General features: G+C 53.5%; 1 non-coding gene across 1 annotated transcript; it reads left to right on the top strand.

Annotated features, from left to right (window-relative positions):
- Positions 1-1,456: 1,456 nt before the first annotated feature.
- LOC139014735 (5.8S ribosomal RNA) lies at positions 1,457-1,609 on the top strand. Its single transcript, XR_011472292.1, has one exon. It is a non-coding gene; the product is annotated as a 5.8S ribosomal RNA (ribosomal RNA).
- The last annotated feature ends 14,134 nt before the right edge of the window (positions 1,610-15,743 follow it).

Raw genomic sequence — 15,743 nt, forward strand, 5'->3', positions numbered from 1 at the left:
GCAATTATTCCCCATGAACGAGGAATTCCCAGTAAGTGCGGGTCATAAACTTGCGTTGATCAAGTCCCTGCCCTTTGTACACACCGCCCGTTGCCACTACCGATTGGATGGTTTAGTGAGGCCCTAGGATGGGCCCGGCCGGGGTTGGCCCACGGCCCTGGTGGAGTGCTGAGAAGGCGGTGGAACCTGACTCTCTAGAGGAAGTAAAAGTCGTAACAAGGTTTCCATAGGTGAACCTGTGGAAGGATCATTAACGGAGAAAGGGGCGACTGAGCCTAAGTCCTTACGCGTTCGGTCAGTTGGGTCGCTGTCCTCTGGCTTAACCCCTGTGGTTTTTGAGGCCCGGGCCGGTTCAGGGCGGCGCCAGGTGCTGCCTGGCTCCCACAGGTCTGGAGAGAAGGAGCGAGCAGGGACTCGGAGGGGGCCTTGGGGTGCCCCCGTTGCCCATGCCTGCCACCTTGTGGTTCATTTTCACCCTCACCCCCAGCCGCAAGAAGACAAGGGCACACATTGTGGGCGTTCCCCCCCAGGCTCGTCTCGGGAACGGGGCCGCGGTGGCCCCTTCCAGCCGCCTGCCCTGGGCGCGGGTCATCCTGTCTTTCCCGTCAGGAGCACAACCATCTGCCCCGTGTCTCTCGTCCGCCATCCACCACCCGCAGTGCGGTCTGGTGTGCGCACGCGCGTTTAGGGTGTCCTGCCTCCCCCCGCCCCACAGGCCGCGCCCAGTGCCCCAGCCTGCACCCCACTTCCTGTCGCAGCCCCTCACCCCAAGATGGTGAGGGGCCTGGGCTGGGGTTGTGGGGACAGGACGCTGTGGTGGAGGGAGAGAAGGGTGGTTCGACCCCGGGACGCGTGTTGACATGTGTCGCGTGGGGTTTCCCGGGTTGGCGTCAGCCAGGTGGTGGAAACGACGGTGGTTGGTCGGTGCTGAAGGGGCGTTGGGGGGGATGATGCATGTTGCCAGGTCAGCGGGCGGCCAAGTCATGGGCAGGCCCCGTCTGGGCTCTGTACCCACCTGTGTGCAGGTTGCGGAAACCGTTGGGTTGAGGGGTCGAGGCATCCGGGGTGGAGGCGCACGTTGGAACTTGGTTCCCCACCCCGTTCGCTCCCCCCTTTCCAGGTACCTAACGCGTCCAGGTGCGGAGGTTTAAAGACCCCTGGGGGTCGCCCGTCCGCCTTGGGTCAGGGGCTTTCGGCCCATGGGGAGGGTCAGGGAAAAGGTCCCTGTGCCCTTTCCCCCCCTTTTCCCTCCCCTACTCCCGGTCCCCTTGGGGGCCGTTGCTTCGGACCACCCCATGGTCATTCCTTCCCTACCTACAGAGTCTGATCTTGTTTGTCTCATTCTTAGACGGCTGCCTGAGGCGCGCCCGCCCCCCACCAGTGGGATGGGCGGGGGGGGGGGGGGGGGGGGGGGGGAGCCATGCCAGGGAGCGAAAACCAAAAACCAAAACGTTAAGACTCTTAGTGGTGGATCACTTGGGACGTGCATCGATGAAGAACGCAGCTAGATGCGAGAATTAATGTGAATTGCAGGACACATTGATCATCGACACTTCAAACGCACTTGCGGGCCAGGGTTCCTACCCGGGCTATGCCTGTGTGAGCATCGCTTGCCGATCAAACGCGTCCCGGGTTGTCTTGCACTGCTGGGGTTTCCTCGAAGGGCTGTTCCTTGGGCCCTGCATCCCCGGAAGTGTAGACGATGGTGTCTGTGCCCCCCGTGAGAGAAGGGAGAGGCCCTGAAGCGATGGTTTTCTCTCTCAGGAGCTTCCTGGAGCTGCACGTGGCCAACGGGAAGAGACAGTTGTGGTTGTGGGGCCCATTGTGGTGACAGTGTCCCCTTCCCCACTCCGGGTCTGCCTGGGTTGTGGCTCGAGCCAAGGCCGAGTCATGGGCGGGGTTGCGCCACGGGGACACGTGCCCCGGTGGTGCCACTCGGGACTCCACAGTGTCCTCCCCAACCGAGCGCTCCACAACCTGGGCTGTGGCTGCGCTGCATCACGCGTTGACGGGCCCATTGTGTGTGTGTGTGTGTGTGTGTGTGTGTGTGAGTGTGTCTGGGGTGGGTTCGTGTGCTTTGTGGGGCTACGGCATCATCATGGCCCATGCATCCACTCCCCCTACCCAGAGACCACCACCAAACTCACACCCCCTCTGCTGGCAAAAGGCCACCCCTTCTCCTGCCAGCTTGAGCTCCTGTCTGTAAGACCCCCTCCTCGCCTCGCCCAGTCCTCAGGGTAAGGCAGGCAGAGAGGGAGAGGCGGGACATATCGTGCATGGTGTCCCCCATGTGTGCAGGTAAGGGTTCCTCTCACCGGCCTCGTCTGGGGAAGACGCTCTCTCCATGGTGTGTGTGCGTGCACCCCTTCCTAGACATCACCTCAGATCAGACCTGGCGACACGATGAATTTAAGCATATTAGCGGAGGAAAAAAAACTAACCAGGATTCCCTCAGTAACAGTGAGTGAACTGGGAAGAGCACAGCGCAGAATCCCCGCCCAGCTGTGGGGCACGGGAAATGTGGCATAGAGAAGGGCCCCACTCCCCAGCGCTATTTTATCAATGTCATTTCTAAGGAGTTTGTTTTTTTTTTTTAAAAAAAAAAACCAGGTTAGAAGGTCAAATCTTCAAAGTGCATGCAAGCTGCTCCTCCCTGGAGGTCCGGACTGTTTGTTCAAGAGCATCTCCAGGAAGGCCTGTAGGGATGGTGCCTCCACATTCTGGAAGGTGTTCTGGACTCTGCCAAACAGGATGAAGTATTTTGCCTCCAGCCAGATGAACACAAAGTGGTTCTCATTGAACAGGATGGAGACTCCAGGGCGGCACCTGGTGAAGACAAAGGTAGGTAAGTAAACAGTAATAGTTTCCACGCTATAGAAACACATGCTGCAGGTTCGGGCGCGGGAAATGTGGCACACAGAAGGCCCACTCCCCTGCGCTGCTGTATCAATGTCATTTTTAAGGAGGTTTTTTTTTTTTTTTAACTGATTTCTTGAGCCCACGCCTACACGCAGAACAAATGGAACAGGCTACTCCTCTGAAGCTGCAGTCCTGGACTCCTTGACGCTGGGCTGGGCAGGGCCCTGCCAGCCATGGCTTTGGCTCTCCTCAGTCCCGTGTTCTTGCTGCTGCTGCTGCTGCTGATCCCAGATCATCTGCTCGTCAATCAATTGGACCACGCTGGAGAGTTCGTTGAAGTTGCGGACGATGTCACCATCTGGAAAGGTGGATTTGGTGCATGAGGTGGATCTCTACCTTAGTATTCATGCACTGTCCCGTGATGTGGGTGACCGTGGCATACTTCCTGCTCTTTTGGCTCCAGTAACTTGGCAGCCACCATTTTGTTTCTTAAATATTATTGATTGATTTTTTAACAGGGTGGAAGGGAGAGGGATAGAAAATTAGAAACCTCAGAGATAGAGAAACCTCAATCAGCTGCCTCGCACACACCTCCTACTGGGGATGTGCACACAACCAAGGTATATGCCCTTGACCGGAATCGAACCTGGGACCCTTTAGTCCGCAGGATGGTGCTCTGTCCACGGAGCCTAACCAGTTAGGGCGGCAGCTGCCATTTTGAAATGGCAAAGGTCAATCCCTCTCTTTTATACTCTCCCTGCCACCCCAAATCCGGCATGTTAACTTCCCCATTTGGATAGGACAAAATGCAAGTCCAAAACATTGTACAAGTACACTTTTTACTATACGGAGATGGATCAATCCCTTTGTGTTTTTGGTGTGTGTGTGTGTGTGTGTCTGTGTGTGTTTTAAAATATATCTTTATTGATTTCAGAGAGGAAGGGAGAGGGAGAGAGCGATAGAACATCCACGATCAGAGAGAATCACCGGTCAGCTGCATCCTGCAGACCCACACTGGGGATCTAGCCCGCAACCCAGGCATGTGCCCTTGACCCGAATCGAACCCGGGAGGCTTCGCGGTCCACAGGCTGACACTCTAAGCACTGAGCCAAACCTGTTAGGGCCATTTTGCTGTTGCTGTTTACAAAGAAAGAGGAAGGGAGAGGGAGAGGGAGAGGGAGAGGGAGAGAGAGAGGGAGAAAATTGATTTTCCACTTGTTTATTCATGTGTCCCTTACTTTTTTTAAAAAAAAAAAAAATATATATATATATATATATATATATATATATATATATACAACACTAGGAATGAGGGAATTTGTGGTCTCTACCCTGGGACCTTGGGCTGTGCCCTGAGGGCATTGGAAAAAGGAAAGTGACTTGTTACTATGGCATTCATGAGTCCAAAGTCATGTGATCCTAGAGGCATAGAAAAACAATAGTCTCAGATACCAGTAAGTTCAAAGATGATCTCCCTCAGGGAAGACACCCAGCCTAGGGCGTGACTACCCACTCACTATACCCTGCTTTGTACTTTAAAAAGTCTTTAATTTCAGAACATCCTGGTTGATCACGTTAGTTGTCTGAGTTTGCAAGGCCAGGCCTGGCTTTCCGGGAGTGGGTCAGGTTAGCATGTGGACCCGTTTTATCCACAAAACAAAGCTTCTTATGTATTGACACCTTCCATTTTATCCTTTTGCATTACATTTAGTTTTATTAACGGATGTCTCCCCCAACACATTCAATTCCAAAAACAAAAAAAAAAAGAGAAAATGAATCCGCCCTTGTTGTCTCTGGAGTACTCACCTCATTTAGGCTTTCAGAGTCCCTGGGGTTTCAAGGGCCCTGGTCCACAAAAGGTATTCTGGGTATGTCCACTCGGTCGGTCCTCAGTCACACCCCACCCCCCAAGAAAAATAGTTCCAGTTCCCCTTCAACTTCCAGTCCGCCCTCGGGGTCTTCCTGGAAAACCTAGGTGTTGGACTCAAGGAGATCAGATCTAGGGTCAGGGTCATGGTAAAAGTGAGTGTCAGGGTCAGGTCAGGTTTAGAGTCAGGGTCAGGGTCAGGGTTAGTGTTAGGTTTATTGTCAGGGTCAGCTTAGGGTCACCATCAGGGTTAGGTTTAGGGTCAGTGTCAGGGTTAGTGTGGGGATCAGGATCAGGGTCAGAGTCAGGGTCAGGGTCAGGTATAGATCCAGGGTCAGCGTAAGTGTCATGGTAAGTGTCAGTTTCAGGGTTAGTGTTAGGTTTATTGTCAGGGTCAGGGTCAGGTTTGGGTTAGGGTTAGAGTGAGTGTTAGGGTTGTTAGGGTTAGGGATGGGGTTGTTAAGTTTAGGTTTAGGGTGTTAAGGTGACGGTGAGGGTGAGTGTTTAGGCTGAGTGTGACGGTGAGGGTGAGGGTGAGGGTGAGAATGAGGGTTACGGGTAGGATTTATCATGGTCAGTATATCCATAACTGGAATAAGAAATGTGTTCTCAATCATGAAGATGTGACAACAGGAGGATGACTGAGAAAGGGAAAATCTGGTGACATATTTAAGGGCATATGAAAGGATCAAGCTGCTATGGCTGTTACCACATGTACAAATGATCTTTCCCAGGAAGTTGCTGGGGTCCAGCTCCAGCAAGTCCAGGGGTTCCCATGGAGGTGTGGACGGAGTTGGCGAAGAATGAATGACACAGAGGCAGCATTCAGTTGACCATCATGGTTGGGTTCTCTTTTTATTGTTCCATTACGTCATGGTATGTTTCAGGAAAGCTTCCAATGTTCCTAGTTTCATGTCCATCATCCTGTCTCTAGTCTCTATCTAGTTCTGTTGATTTTGATCTTGTCTAGGTTAACCTCTTGTGTCCCATGATAAGGGCTATTCCAAGGTCACTTGTCTACTGCTCTACTGATAAGCTACAAAGAAGTGACTGAAGGGACTGAAGGAGTTTATCCTGCCCAGTCAAGGTCATGCCCTCCCAGCCTTGCTGCTTGCCTTCCCTGGGACTTTCCTGTGTCAGTGGGTCTCCAGGGGCATATGTTCTGGTGCTTTCTCTGGTGGGCAGACCCCTGAGGATGTGGGCCCAACAAGTCCCACATTTATTGCCAACAGCCTTTGTCCAAGTTTTTCATAAGTAGTACATGGTATTTCTGTAACAATAGGGGGATTGACTGATTGATTTCCTTCTGTCGTCCTGTTAACCCCTAAGCTGGGGAAATGTCCGTTTCTCGGGGAGATGGTCCTGGTTAAAACACATAGCGCTTAAGAGGGGGAGCGGACATATGTCCTACACACCAGGTCCCTTGAAAAACGTAAGCTGTGCAGATGTTTCTTCCATGCTGTGACTGCGTCAAGCAGCCAAAGTGGATAGGCTCCCAGTAGGGACTAAAGTTAATTTTTTTTTTTACAAGAAGCCAAAATCCTCATGGAATACAATCAGTCATCCCAATATCGTCCAAGGTTTAGGAGTTTGCACATCAACGCAGTCTATTCAGATCATGAAGGAACTAGTCCCCGGAGGCAGTTTTCTCTCTTTTCTGAGAAAAAAAGGGATGCCATTTTCATCAGATGCTGCCTCCGGGTGTCGCATTTCAAATGAAAATTGTATACACAAGAACCATGCGGCAAGGAACTGACTAGAGGTGAAAAGAATATCCTGAAAACTGGCGACTTTGAAATGACTTCTCTAGAGGATGGTGGGTTGCAGTCATCTTCTGACTTCAAGCAGATTCCCCTGAAATGGGCAACACCCGACGCTCTTAAGAATGGGAGATACTGTTCCAAGAGTGATGCATGGAGCTTTGGAATCCTCCTCCAGGGGACCTTCAACTTAGGGGTCTGTATATACCCTTTTTTGCCACTGGGGGAGATTTTAATCCATCTTTTCAGATTTAAATGAATCGCTGCCTTTTTCATTGCCTGAAGAATTTTGACTCCTCCTCCCCAACACCCCCCCTCCTTGTTTTTCTCATTTGGAGAAGGATTATCACATGGATTTTCAGTTTTGTGTTTTTAAACCGCCATCGTACCGTTTTCTCCTTTCCTTCGCCTCTTCCTTAGGTCTGGTAGCACTTCCTGGTCATTGTTTGAGTGATGCTGTTTCTGACCTTTTCTGTCCTTTTCATAATTTTTCTCTCTTTCTCTTGATCTTCTTTCCCTTGATGTGTCCAATCCTTTCTGCCTGTTTCTCTCTCCTTACTCTTGATTAGTGGTGAAGGAGTCGTCTCCATTGATTTATCATTCTCATCAGCACTGCTTTCATGAGATTTAGATGCACTTCCTCTAGAAGATGAAGAAGACCCGCCAACAGGACCATTGTGTACTGCGTTATTCGGAGTGGGGTCCGTGCAATGAAACTCATTTTCAGGTATCATGTATAACTTCCTACATTTCAACTGCCCAGAGTAGCCGGTAGCTAATGCATGTAGACAACGCCTTTTCCCTTTTTCTTCTTTGCAGATTTTATGCACTCTTTTTTCCAAAGACTGACCCAGATTTAAAACTTTTGGGTAGCAAGGAAGTATTTTTGTTAGCACAATCAAGATATTCCTTATGTGAATATATTCACCTGTTTCAAGGCAATGTACCGATGCCTTGGTTAGATTGTAGTGCCATTTATGTACCACATGTCGGAAAGTTTCATAGTCTAGTTGATCAGCTTGATTTCCCTGATCAAATCCAGTTGCCCGCAGTATAGTCAGGAATCCTGGGTGGTTTCCACAATCCTTTTCGTATGTGGCTCTATCACTGTGCCACCTAGTCACAGTCTCTAACACAGAGCAAAGAAACCTCCCATATCAACGCGCTTCCTTTTCAGTACAGCTTGCCACTGTGAGTGAATACTATGTCAGAGAAAACTCGATGATAGCAAAGAACTGTGGAAAAATGTAGAGTTTTTTCTTTATGTAACAATCTAACAAAACGAGCACAGTAAATCACTGCTGCGGGGGCCTGGGCGGGTGCGGGAACCGAGGCTGGGACCGAGGCAGGGCCGGCTCTAAGAAAGGCCGCCATGGTGGCGAAGCGCAGGCTGCTGCCCCCGAGAGCTGGCAGTTCCGGAACAGGGGGGCCCTTGGCCGAGGCAGGAACCAGCCGGCGCCCTATAACAAGCTGAGACAGCTTCCTGACGAATGGCAACATGACCGCTTCCCCAGGGCCTTCGGCAGGGGCGCCAGCCTGATGACCGGGGGGAAGCTGCTGTTGTCCAACCTGGACTTCAGAGTGTCTGACGCGGACATCCAGCAGCTGTTTGCGGAGTTCGGGCCTCTGAAGAAGGCCGCTGCCCATTACGACCGCTGTGGCCTCAGCCTGGGAACAGCCCATGTGCACTTTGAGCGGAAGGCAGACGCCCTGGCAGCCAGAAAACAGTACAACGGCATCCCTTTGCATGGCCATGCCCTCCACATCCAGATCCTCACCTCGCAGATAAACACGCAGCCCAGGACAGTACCCAGTGTCAACAGACGCTGGGTGAATACAAACCGAGGATCTGGAGGCTTCAGCAGCGGTGGCACTCAGGGCCGCGCCCACGGAGGCAACCGGTGTCCAGGCAGTCGCATGGGCCGCCATTCAAATCAACAAACCTGGGTGGGGGAGTTGGACGCCCAGCTGGACGCTTACAACTCCATGATGGGCCCCAAGCAGTTGGACGCCAAGCAGGACGCTTACAGAGGGATGAGGGGCACCCAGCAGTTGGACGCCCATAAGGGCGCTTACAACTCGATGAGGGACACCAAAAGGATGAACACCCATCTGGGCGCTTACAATGTGATGAGGGACACCAAAAAATTGGATGCCCAGAAGGACACTTACAGCTCCATGAGGGACACCGAGGAGTTCGACTCCCACCTGGACACTGATAGCGAGATGAGGGACACCGAGGACTTGGACGGCCAGAAGGACGCCGAGGAGATGGACGCCCTGCTGGACGATGACGATGCAATGATGGACACAAGCTAAAGCACCAGCAAGTCAGTGTAAGCGAGGATGGCCAGGGACCAGGGGCCAATGATGGAGTTGTTTCTTCTATTTGGAAATAGGATTGAAAACTCCTAGAAAGATTTTTCATTAACTTTTATTTTATTCAATAACTCTGAAAAAGACCTGTTTTGTACCGAGTCATTTTCAGGATTCATTTTACCAGTTGCTGTTTTCACCTTGGCCATAATCACCCGAAAAGGTGTGGGAAAAACAGACAGACAAACAAACAAACAAACAAACAAAATAACTCGTTCCCTCCGATAAAACAACAACAAAATACCCTCTTCAGAAAAAAAAGGTTGATCCCGCCTTTCCAATTTCTGAGGCTTTGGCAAGCCCAGGTGGCCAGGCCTGTACTTGGTCTCTGGGAGTGGGCCTGACCATCCATTCACTGAGTGAGCGGGGTGGGGGAGGGCGGGGGGTGAGGGCTGGGGGGGTTGGGCGTGGGCGGGGTGTCGATCAGATGGACAGGCCAGGATGTCATCTTTAGCTGTGGATTACAGAATTTGGGTGGACTGGGGCAGGGGCCGAAGAGCCCGTCCAGCCCTCTGCTGGTAGAGAAGCGTCAATGTAAGCCCCCCTCCTGCAACCTCCTGTGGGGCAAGAACAGACAGGTGACTGGACTTCCCCATTTCTGGCTAGACTCGAGGCGGGAAGGACGTGCAGGGGGCGTTGTCTCTGAGAAGGCAGGGGCTGAAGGGTGTTCATGGATGGCGACGGACCGTTCAAAGCAAGGAGTGTGCGTGCGTGACTGCGGATGTACACGCACAGACGCACACGCTCGCGCACACACACAAACTCCAACACTCACACCCACACCCACACACCTATCCCTCCCGCCTCCAACCCCCTCCACCCCCTGTGTCGTCCCCCCCCCACCCCACACACACACACAGGAGAACAAGGTCCCGCTAACAAGAAATGTGCCGAGTGAGGCAACCCTAGGAGATTTTCCGTTGCTTTGTTTCCTTTGGCACATCCTGTGCCCACCGGAGCCTGTCTAAGTATGTATTATCACCTCTTCCACCTAGAAAAAACGGCGATGCCGTCCCACAAGGCGTGTCTTTCTCCTCATGATCTTGCTTAGGGCTAGCTTCTCTTCTGTGTTCATGCAATGTCCTGTGATGTGGGTGACCCTGGCATACTTCCTGCCATTTTGTTTTTTAAATATATTTCATTGATTTTTTATCAGAGTGGAAGGGAGAGGGATAGAGAATTAGAAAACTCAATGATAGATAAACCTCAATCAGCTGCCTCCTGCACACCTCCTAGTGGGGATGTGCCTACAACCAAGGTATATGCCCTTGACCCGAATCGAGCCTGGGACCCTTTAGTCCGAAGGCCGATGCTCTGTCCAATGAGCAAAATCAGTTAGCTCGGCAGCCGCCATTTTGAAAGGGCAAATGTCAATCCCTCTCTTTTATCCTCTTGCCCCCTCCACAAATCCGGCATTTTAACTTCCCTGTTTGGATAGCACAAAATCCAAGTCCAAAACATTATACAAGTACACTTTTTACTATACAGAGGTGGATTAATACCTTTGTGTTGTTGTTGGTGTTTGAGTGTATGTATGTGTGTCCCTGAGCTCCTGGGCGCTTCTGTGTGTGTTAACCCTTCAGGCCCTGCCTTCATTCAGCCAGCGTGGCCCCTGCTTGTCCTTCCCTTCTCTGGTCAATTTGAGGCACCTGGCTCTGGCTGAAGAGGGTGCCTTACATTGGCACTTCTCAACCAGCAGAGGGTGGGACAGGCTCTTCGGCCATCTGGGCGACTCTCCCCCCCACCCCCAGCCATGCACCCAGTCCTCCCACTCTCCCCACGCCCCCCACTCCAGTGTCCTTGCCCTAGGGCCTCGCGGGAGACCCCTCCTGTTTCCCGGGGGCACGCTGTGCCATCAAGGCCTAGCCTCCACCATGCAGCGCCTCCTCAAACCTCCATCTCACCCCTCCCCACACCACCCCACCCCCGGAGGATATGGGTATGGTCCGGCGCGAGATTCACACACTCTCCCTGGGCCTGGGTTTCTTTGTCCAAGGGCCAGCGGGCGCTCACCAGACGTCGCCGGAACCGCAATGCTTTCCAAGGCACCGGACCATCTCTCGGGGTGAACCCATTCCTTGGCTCCGTGCCCTTCACAAAAAAAAAAAAAGAACTCTCCCTGGGGCCTCAGCAGGCTTCTCCCGGGTCGGTCGCGTTACCCCACTGGACGCCTAGCGGTTCCCCTCTCCGCCACTCTGGATTCGGGAATCTGAACCCGACTCCCTTCAGATCAGCTGAGGGCAACGGAGGCCATTGCTGGTCCCCTGGGAACGGCGCTCGCCCATCTCTCGGGACCCACTGACCCAGGTTCAACTGCTGTTCTCATGGAAGCCTTCTCCACTTTGGCCTTCCAAGTTCTCCTTGGAAGAACTACAGCCGGGTATGGGCCCGCGGCACCGCGCCATGCGTTTTCAGGGCTAGTTGATTCCGCAGGTGAGTTGTTACACACTCCTTAGCGGATTCTGACTTCCATGACCCCCGTCCTGCTGTCGCTATCAACCAACACCTTTTCTGGGGTCTGATGAGCGTCGGCAAGGGGCGCCTTCAGCAGGGGTTGGGTTGACCCCGAAGCGCCAGTTCTGCTTACCAAAAGTGGCCCGCTAGGCACTCGCATTCCAAGCCCGGCACCACGCCAGCGAACATGGTTGATGACCAAGACAACAAACCTAGGGCTGAGAAGCTGGGCAGAGTAGACCCTGCTTTCTTTTATAGCTCCAGAGCGTGGTGGATGGAGCCAAACCAGCCTTCTGTCCGCTCCACCAATCAGCCGCCCCCAGGAGTGAAAGCGTCACCTGTTGGGAGTCAAGTTTCAGGTGGGGGCGCACAAGCACCAAGCTAGGCTCCGCAGGGCACACCACTTCAAGTGGCATTCACCCAAAGGACCGAAAGGAAAGGTTATGCTGAACATGGCTGCGCCTGGCATTCATTCCTCGAAGGGAATGGGCTGGGAGAATGAGGGGTGTGGGTGTGGGTGGGTGGTGGACTGGGGTAGACCAGAGACACAGACACACCGAATGAAGCCTACCTTGGAAGTCATGGGAGGCAGAGGCTGAAGTTCATGTGTCTAAAATGTGTATGGTTTGTATATTAGTGAGCCCCTTGCTTGTCCTTCCCCGCTCAGGTCAAGTCCAGGCACAGGGCTCTGGCTGCAGGAGGGCGTCTTGCATTGGCGCTTCTCGACCAGCGCAGGGCGGGACGGCCCAGCCTGAGCTGGGTCATCTGGTGGACACACGCCCCACCCAGCTCTCTCTCTGGATGGCTGGTCAATCCCATACCTAGAGACCAAGTCCATGCCAGGCCACTTGGCTGGCCTAAGCTTCTGTTCATTGAAAGGCTGGATTGATGTCATGTCTAAGGGTTTTATTTTTTTTTTTTGTTTATTTTTTTTAAAGTAGGTTTTTATAAGGAGGGTTATTTTTAAGATTTTCGTTTGTTTGTTATGACGGAACTCAACAAAGGAGAGGGAATCATGGGAGACCAACGCTGCTTTAAACATTATTCATTCCAGTGAAATGATGCAGGGTAAAATCAGGTGAAACCTTTTATTCATCAAACAACACTGGTCATGTCCATGACCATTCACAGTGTACAAACCACTGTGTCTCAAAGTTGAGGCATTTGCTGATCAATTATTTCTTACTTAACATAAAATATCCCACACCAAGGATACAGCAATCCCAAGTGGAAACACACATGTTTAGTTCCATTTATTAGAAAATATGAGGGCATGTGTGCTGTGGTGTGTGTGTGTGTGTGTGTGTGTGTGTTTGTGTGTGTGTGTAAAGAGCCATTCAACACACAGCTCAGCAAGTAATGAAATGTCTGTGGAAATGAAAGTTGTTTATAGAACTGTGACATCCATTGTGGGAAGCTAGGGTGATCTGGCAACTTTGAATGTAGAATTTTGTAAGAAATTCATCTTTCAGGACAGCAATGCTTGCCCATATTTGAACAAGAAAATCTGTTGCGAAAGAAGCAAAGTGTTGGTGTGTTAGTTTTCCCTATGCAGTTTTGAACACATACATTCAGGTTCACACAGTCCTTTCCCCAATGGCTGCTTTGAAACGTGGCAGCTCCCTCCGTCTATGTTTTCTTCAACACGATCTGCTAAAAACACAGCCAAGATCTTCTGCTTCCAGTGATAGGTGCCTCTGCATGACACGATCCTGCTCAGGCAAGTTCATTTGGGTATATGAAGGGCTCTCACGGAAAAATCTCAGTGGGACATCATTCTGTGATTCTGCTAAGGTGGGCCAGGAGACAGAGTACTAGACACTTTTTTTTTTGGTTTGTTACAAACCCTGTTTTTCTTTTAGACATCATGGAGCATGGGGCCTCCAGTCCCAATTTACAAACCAAGGAATCAGTTGGGTTATCCCTTGTGGATGTCAGGGCCGTCAACCGTCGTGGAGACCAACGTGCTCCCAGGAAACAGAAATCATGTCCAGTTCGGGGAGAAGACACCGTGACTCGGGAAGAGCCAGTTCAGATGGTGAGCTGAATCTAGCAAGGAGATCTCACAGTGTGGTTTCCCTTGGCATTCCATCACGCAGGTCATCATCTCTCACGTGGATTCCAATGAAAGCCCCCTCGGGAACAGCACACTCCCGCGTCCTCTTGAGTGCAGGGCCATGGCTATCTGGCCAACTATGTCATCCAGGCCTTAGGACAGGCGCGGACAGCTGCTGGGTCAAAGGACTAATCAATGATTGCACCTCCCCGAGGGCCCCGGCCACCCCAGCCCCTCCCCAACCCACCCCTAAGCACTAGCTAGCGAAAAATTACCCACGCACGCACGCACACACACACCTGCACAAGGGGCAGGGCCTGAGAGCAGCGCTGCCTCCAGCCCAATTGGTAGGGAACGCTGGGTGTCGAGTGCCTACCAGCTATTTAAGGCGGCACTCGCAGGGGTGTTGGCAAGAGCCGCAAGCGAAGAGGGCCCAGGAGCCTCCAGGATGCCAGATCCCGTGTTTCACACCGGCTCCCGGTTGTCCCCTGGCCCTCCTAGGATGAGGACGCGGCTGTGGGGGCGGCGGCGGCGGCCTCCCGAGGTGTTCAGCGCACAATATCTGCGGGTCCTGGAGGAATTCTTTAAGGGGAAACCCTACAGGACCTATGATGAACGCGAGACCCTGGCAGCTAGGCTGAACCTGCAGGAGGACCAAATGAGGGTGTGGCTCAAGAACCTCAGGGCCAAAGAGCAAAGGTTGCAGCGACTACGCAGGCAGCAAGGCCAGGGAGCCCAGGCTGCAGGAACTGGCAGCCTGCACCCCTCAGCCCGTGCCTGTGCCCTCGCCTGCAGGCCCTGTGTCACAGGAGGACCATTGGCTCCCTGCCAGCCCTGTGCTGTCCCCCATTACTGTGCGCCCTGAGGAGCCAGTGTTCCCCGCATGCCCTGGGCTGCCCGCTGGCCCTGTGTACCCTGCCAGTCCTTTGCTGCCATTGTCTCCTTTGTTCGAGCCAGCTCTGCGCTCCCCATAGGCCCTGGTCCTGTGCTACCGGCTGGTCCTGTGTTCCCAGCCGACTCTGTGCTCCCCGCAGGCCCTGGGTTCCCCACAGGCCCTGTGTTCCCCACAGGCGCTGTGTTCCCAGACGGCTCCGTGCTCCCCGCAGGCCCTGGGCTCCCCGCTGGTCCTGTGTTCCCAGCCGGCTCTGTGCTCCCCATAGGCCCTGGTCCTGTGCTGCCGGGGGTCGTGTGTTCCCAGCCGGTCCTGTGCTCCTGGCGGTCCCAGTGCTCCCTGCCAACTTTGGGCTCCTCGCTGGCCCTGTGCTCCCCACCAGCCCTGTGCTCCCCGCTGCCCCCGTGCACCACGGGGGCCGGCTTTCGGAAGCCTCCCTCTGCACAGACCCTTGCAGGTCTTCGCATCAGCAGATGCCAGCGCCTCCAGCTACAGCCAAGCCTGCTGCGATGCTGCGCAAGGCGTCCAGGGCACGGGCCCCCCTGCACCTGCTCCCGCTGCTGCTCTGGCTCCATCCGAGGCCACAGAATCGCCTCAAGGCCCCGAGGAAGCCGGGCATTTCTCTCCAGAACCTGATTCCACAGACCTGCTCTCACCCCATTGCTCCCCAGAGGAGCCCTTCTCCTCCCCCAGGCCCTGGTACACCTTGGTGGCTGACAGCATACGACTCTGTGACTGACCTGGACCTCTTCCAGTTCCTGGATCTCCGCGGGAGTGTGTCCCCGCCAAGTCCTGCAGTTGCCACGGGACCAGAGGGGACCAGAGCGTGCGATCACGCGGTGCGAGGAGCGCAGGTCAGTGCGTCTCCGCCGCCAGTTGCTCCCTGCAGAGCTGGAGAACCTGTAAGCATCCACCCTGGGGAGTTGGCCAGGGCTCTGCACCCCGCCCCCCTGCCGCCAACACGCTGTGGTGGCCACTGCGCATGCGCGTGGCGGCGGGCCTGGGCTGCTGCATCAGTGGTCCAGGCTGAGCTCATTAGGGCGCACGTGACCTCGCTGCGGGTTCACAGCGCTGGCAGCGCAATAGCTGCTGCTGGTGCGGGACTCGCTGGAGAGCTGCTGCCCACAACCTTCCCAAGGACCCAGCCCAGCCTCCATGCTCCTCCTGGCAGCGGGCTCTGGCGCCCGTAGGACCTGGCGAACTTTCGGCGCCTGCACATCTAAGACTCCCGACTGCCTCTTGCTTTACCCATCGCATTACCTGGACACGGAGGATTCACCTCCTTCTCGCGGTATCATTGAACACCGGGAAGACACTTCACGTCTTGTTGGGGGGCGGGGGTGTGGTGGTGGGTGTTATTTTACTTATTTTATTTTACGTATTATGCTGTATGAAATAATTTATTAAATTCCGCTACTTATACTTTTTATCCCGTACTAGTAAAATTCTGCACAATAGGCGGTGCTTGTGATTGGGTGT

The sequence above is a fragment of the Myotis yumanensis genome, unplaced genomic scaffold (genome assembly GCF_028538775.1).
Source record: "Myotis yumanensis isolate MYYU_CA2020_CCGP unplaced genomic scaffold, mMyoYum1.0.hap1 SCAF_7, whole genome shotgun sequence".
Classification (NCBI taxonomy): domain Eukaryota; kingdom Metazoa; phylum Chordata; class Mammalia; order Chiroptera; family Vespertilionidae; genus Myotis; species Myotis yumanensis.